Source organism: Pteropus vampyrus, unplaced genomic scaffold (genome assembly GCF_000151845.1).
Source record: "Pteropus vampyrus isolate Shadow unplaced genomic scaffold, Pvam_2.0 Scaffold669, whole genome shotgun sequence".
Taxonomy (NCBI): domain Eukaryota; kingdom Metazoa; phylum Chordata; class Mammalia; order Chiroptera; family Pteropodidae; genus Pteropus; species Pteropus vampyrus.
Window position 1 is genome coordinate 136873 of NW_011889450.1, and position 5660 is coordinate 142532.

At 63.6% G+C, this 5660-nt stretch overlaps 1 protein-coding gene across 1 annotated transcript in view; it reads right to left on the reverse strand.

Moving 5' to 3' along the window:
- Positions 1-5660, reverse strand: part of LOC111733871 (SH3 and multiple ankyrin repeat domains protein 2-like) — a gene marked incomplete at both ends in the record, with an annotated part of 143662 nt that overhangs the window by 126404 nt on the left and 11598 nt on the right. The gene's annotated exons all lie outside the window — the stretch shown is intronic.

Consider the following 5660-nt stretch of genomic DNA (forward strand, 5'->3'; position numbering starts at 1 on the left):
GTGAACGTGGAGATGGTCGGCCAGCTCTGCCGACACCTCGACCTTGGGCTCCCAGCCTCCAGGCCTGGGAGACGGTGAACGTCTGTGGTGAACAGCAGCCCGAGCTGACCACTATGCCCAGACCGGTCCCCTAGACTCGCGGAATCCAGGGGACCTGTGCCCACAGGCCCGGATGCACAGTCCTGCGATTATTAAATCTGTCGGGACTGGCACGTCACGCATCTCACAGGGGACGAGCAATGCTTCCAGACCAGGCCGCTGGGAGGGGCGGCAACATTTTGGGGGCAAAGCCGTGTGGGCACTTTTCCATCTGCCCCGGCCTGCCTCTCCCTCCGGCCAGGCCCCAGGGTGCCAGGCGTCCTGTCTGCCCGTGTGTGGGGCGTGACAGGGGTCATGAGCAGAGGTCCTCCCTAGAGCAGGTGGCCTGGGCTCAGAGACTGCGGGCATGTCACCTCCCTGAGTCACCCTCTCTGCTAGAGCACCTGCATACAGCACTGACTGCGGCCCCCTGGCGGGGTACGCGCATGGTGGCTGACCTCCCAGTGTGGCACCCCTCCCCCCTGCCCGAAACACACCAGACCCCTCCTCCCAGAAGCCAGAAGCCGCCGTATGGCCCACTGGGCTCAACAGTGTCCCTCCAAGTTCACGTCCACTGGACCCTGTGAATGGGACCCCACCTGGAAGTAGGGTGTCTGCAGGTGTGACTAGCGAAGACGAGGTCACACTGAGGTAGGGTGGCCCCACAGCAATGACCGGTGCTTCCACGAGGAGGGGATGCCCGGGGCCGCCTGGAAAGGCTTTGCGGCCAGCGGAACAGCAGAGTCCGAGCACCGGGAGCCCCAGAGCCTGCGGCACACGCGGCCAAGGGGTCCAGACGAGGCCGCACCATCGTGCCTTGTGGTCGCGGTCCCAGGGAGCTGGGCCAGGACCCACACTGCCGGGACACAGAAGGAGGACATGGCGGAGCCGGCAGGTAGGAGGGGCGGGGCAGGCGGGGCAGGAGTGACCTCGGGAGGTCACGGGCTTCTGGCCCTGCAGCCAGAAGCGAGACAGGGAAGAAGGGGCATCGCCGGGGGGAGGTGGCGTGTCATTTTTCGAGGGCCGCCCTGACGACGCCCCACGGACGGGACGTAACCAACAGAGATCGGTTCTCTCGCGGTCCTGGAGGCTGCACGTGCAGGGTCAGCCGGTCGGCTGCTTCCGAGGGCTGAGAGGGGCATCTGCCCCCCGGCCTTTCCCGCAGCTTCTGCGGTTTGTTGGCAACGTGCGGTTGCTCAGCTGGGGGGAGCTTTGCCCCGACCTCTGCCTCCATCTCCACGAGCCGTTCACCTGCGTGCACATCTGTCCCCCTTTTCACAAGGACAGTCACGCTGGACGAGGGCCTGCCCTAGTGACCTGACCTGATCGCATCTGTAGTGACGAGGCCACACTCTGTGGTTCTGGGGGTTAGGTCACCAACACGTGAATTTTGGGGGACACAATTCAGCTCACGACAGTTGGGACCTTGGAGTCAAGGGGTCTGGGCTACCTGGGAGGGTGGATCCTGCAGGAGGTGGGCGTGAGGCTCCCAGCAGAGGACAGGGGACAGTTCTACGAGCCACCAGCACAGCGGTGCTAGGGAGCAAAGGTGTGTGCGTGGGGGGGCGGCACAGAGTGAGGGCATGGTGGGACCTCGGGGGCACCCACTCCTTGCTGGGGTGTCCTGCACAGCCCGTCCACGGCACCCTCCTCGCACTGAGGCCATATCTGTCCCGCGAGGCTGAGGGTGCCCGGCTCTGCAAGGGGGACACACTGCAGATTCCATCACAGAGCTGGGGGGCCCGGCCGAGCCCCATGATCAGTCACAGAGGACGCTACAGGCGACGGGTGAATAACCACACGAAGCAGGGTGAGGAAAAGCCGCAAATGGCCTCCAGTCAGTCCAGGCCAAGTCTGCCCGCCAACGAGGCGGGAGAGCGCTCTCGCTTCGGAGATTTCCGTTTTTTGAACGAAGGATGTGATTCCGGCCTCCGTGTTGGCGGCGTGGGGCTCGGCTTGAGCGGGGTGGGGCGCGGGGTGGGGCGCGGGGTGGGGCACGGCGCTCCCTGCCTGGAAGCTGGCGGGGGAGGCGGGGTCCGCGGAAAGGGAGGGAACAGCACGTGCGTGAAGAGGAGAGACAAGCAGGAGAGGCTGTGAGGGGGGCTCGGCGGGGCCGGAAGTGGGAAGGGACGAGGAACCTTCTGGAAGGGCATGGCGGGCGAGAACGGTGAGTGGCTGCATGGACAGGAGAGAAAGCTGCCCGCGCAGGCGCCCTCACGGACCACGGTCACGGTGCACGGGGGCCACGCGCCACGTAGGGCGGGTGACCTGCCCCGCACCACATGACACCAGCTGTCGGTGGGTCCTCTCCAGGCCGACAGCTACTGACCCCTTTACATTTCCAGCCTGGCCAACCAAAAACGGATTTGGAGCAGTTCTTACCGCTCCTTGTCTTCACGGTCATGGGTCCCCTGCCCGGTCACGTCACCCTTAGCCTGGGGAAAGACCTTGGGGTCTCTCGGCTGGGAGGAAGGAAGCCCACAGTGCCCGGGGAGCCCCACTTCTGGGCCGGGTGGGCACATGTCCACTCTTTATCCCCTCTGAATCCCCCGCTCAGCCCGAAATGTTAAAAAAGGTTGGGGACGGTCACAGGTGCCTACAGAAAGGGGAGGGATGAAGCGGGCCCCGAGCCCGTCTGGTAGCTCTGCCCCACTGGATGGGGCCCCGAGGGAGGTGAAACCCGCATCTTGGACCAGCACAGTTCTCAGGATGATGCCTGCGGTCCCCAAGACAAAGAACCATCGCCATGACAACTGTGACATCCCAGAACTTGGGGACTATTCTGAGACACTACGCCACGAGCTTGACTTTTAAATGAATTTGACACGATTTGCTTTGAAATCGTAAAAATTCTCCGACAAAACCAGTGAGCACCAGGTGGAGGGGACACGTACAAAAGCCCGCGGGAGCGACATGTGCTTCTGACACAAGGGGACGCAATGGCTGGAGACACTGTTAATGGGATAAGGACACGGGAACGGCTGGGTTTGGGCTGAGAGTGGACGGGATCCGTAACCCTTCAGCCAACAGCTCGGGGCAGGTGGAAGACGTCGCCGCCACCTGGACCACTTCAAGAGGGTGACGCGGGCAGAACCACCTGGGACATCTGTCTACTTCAGTCACGGCAGAGAAGCGGACGGAGGGCAGTGGACGGAGGGCAGCGCCCGCAGCGCCCACAGCGGCCACCTGAAGCAAGTCCCGCACCGTCCGTAGAGGAGGACCCCCCGCCACGCGCACGCCCTCCGCGCCTCCCCGACTCCTTCCCGGTTCTCAGAACCCCCGGCTGTGGTTTAGGAACGTCTCGTGGGACGACGGTACGAAACGGTGACGCCAACGAGGACACAAAACTGGGTTTGCCGGCACGCTGGGCGAACCGTCCTCGGTGACGCTGGGCGGTCAGCGACGGAAGCACATGTGACGAGAAGGATGCCACGGTCCGGCGGGGGCGGGGGGCGGGTCCGACAACGGCGCGGTCCCCACGGGACAGAGAACACGGGTCTGTGCACCTTGACCCCATCCAGCGGGGCGTCCGCTCCGCACCGGGCGCTGTTAGACACCTCACGACCGAGGCCTCGTTTCTAATCGCGGGCAGCTCCAGCTCTGAGACGCGGCAGCGAAATTCCAGCCGAGACGAGCCAGCTCGCCGAGCAAGCACCCAGAGGCACGGCGACCTTTCACGGCGGCCCCAGGCACGGCCACCCCAACGCCCTGACTGCCTCTCAGCCTGGCCCATCTGGACACTGACAAAGGCCCTCACTACCCAGGCCTGGGGGATGCCGGAAGGACTCGGACCTTCCGTACCATCTCTTGGTGGAGGTAGGGAGGCCATCTGTCTGTCTTGGAGCCGTCCAGCTGGCCGAGTGCCATGGAACCCGATGAGACTCTAGCAAGTGGGACACGCACGGCCCCAGGGAGGAACGAGCGAACGCTGCTGCCTGCCCCCGGCCACACGATTTTGTCTTATCTCTTTCTCACTGATGCTGCATTTCCATCCTGGGCACCAGAACGCGTATTGATAATCGCAAGGAAAAGAGCGAAACGTGGTGTCCTTAAGGCATTTTTCTCCCCCTTCTAGAGCACGTCCACATGGAATTTATCTTCCGCTGGCTGGACAACTCCGTGAGAAGGCAGAAGATGCCGCGGACAGAGCCAGGAGCCCTGGGCTTGAACCCTGACCTCACACCCACAAGCAGGACGGGGTCGTGGGTTAAGGCGCCGAGCTTTCTGAGACAAACCTCTACGGGACCGTCTACCGTGCTCCCCAGCCCCTGTCCCCTGTCCTTCTGGACCTGCCTTTGACGTAGCCGCCTTCCCCCGTCACACTGGCTGCAGGATGACCACGTGACCTAGAAGCAGCCGCTGGCCAACAACTGGCTGAAGGCACCGCGATTTCAGGGGAGGGTCCCGGTTCCCGCCCTCAGCCCCAGCTCTGGTGTCTCCTTGCCAGCTCTCCCTCGGAAGGCCCCGACAGACCCCCAACGGCCTGGTCAAGGGCTACCTATTGTCCTTTACCGGGCAATGCCCCATCTTGGTGGCCTCGTGGATCAGGGCAGCCCGTGTGCCTGATGGCCTCAGGGACGAGGGTGCCCACTGAAGTCTACGCTTTGTGCCTGGACCTGGATGACTGTGAACCTGGGACTTGTCCCCCTCAGAAGCCGAGACGGGCGATTCTCTCTCCTTCTGACAACTGCCGCCAGCTCGCTCGCTTCTCGACACGTCCCTTCTGGCTCGGCTAAAATTGGCACCACGTACGCACGTGTGTGAGTTCTTCTGTCTCTAAGACCTTCTTAAAGCCTATCCACTCGCGCTCACTCAAACCAGAAAAGAACCCCTTCTGCAATCGACCGCATTCCACCCTGAGTCTGCCGAGCCCCCAGCCCCTTCCGTGGGGCTCAGATACCCGCAACCCCAGTAAGATCTTCGAGGAAGGATGCTTCGTTCTTGGTTTGGGTCGGGGCTCAGCTCTGATCCGAAAAGGATGCTGGATGCAGCGGTGGCGGGCGGGGGCGGGCAGCGGGGCCTGCGCCCGTCCCGGAGGGATGCAGGGGCCGGCTGGCCCAAGACCACGCGGACGGGAACCCACGTCCTCCCTGCACTTGGCTTCATGCTTTTCCCCCGGGTTCCACGACCAGCTGCCTTGGCGTCTTAACGGAGGTCGGGCTTCCTGCCATTGTTTACCGACGCCAGCACGCACGCTACTGGGGGTACGCGGTGAAGCCTAGAAACCTCAGGGTGAGTGAATTTTCCCAAAGGCCACGCAGGGCTTTGCCAGGCTCACTGGGGGGTGATGGGTCCTTGCGGCAGGACACCGGGGAGGGACCCGATCCAGGCCTCGTTTGGGGTCCTGCAGTGGCTCCCGGTGCCTGGGTCAGGGACACCACAAGGGAGTTCACAGAGGAGGGGTCAGGGCAGGGCACAGCCCACATGGATGCCAGCAGCCTCCCCGGAACAGGAAAGGAAGCTTCTGGCATTCGAGGGCAGCCAGATGTCGTCGCGAGGCGGCCGCCCGCCAAGTTCCGCAGGCTGGCATTCCGCCTGCTCTGTCGTTCACTTGGCGACCGTGTGCTGTGCAGCTCTCCAGG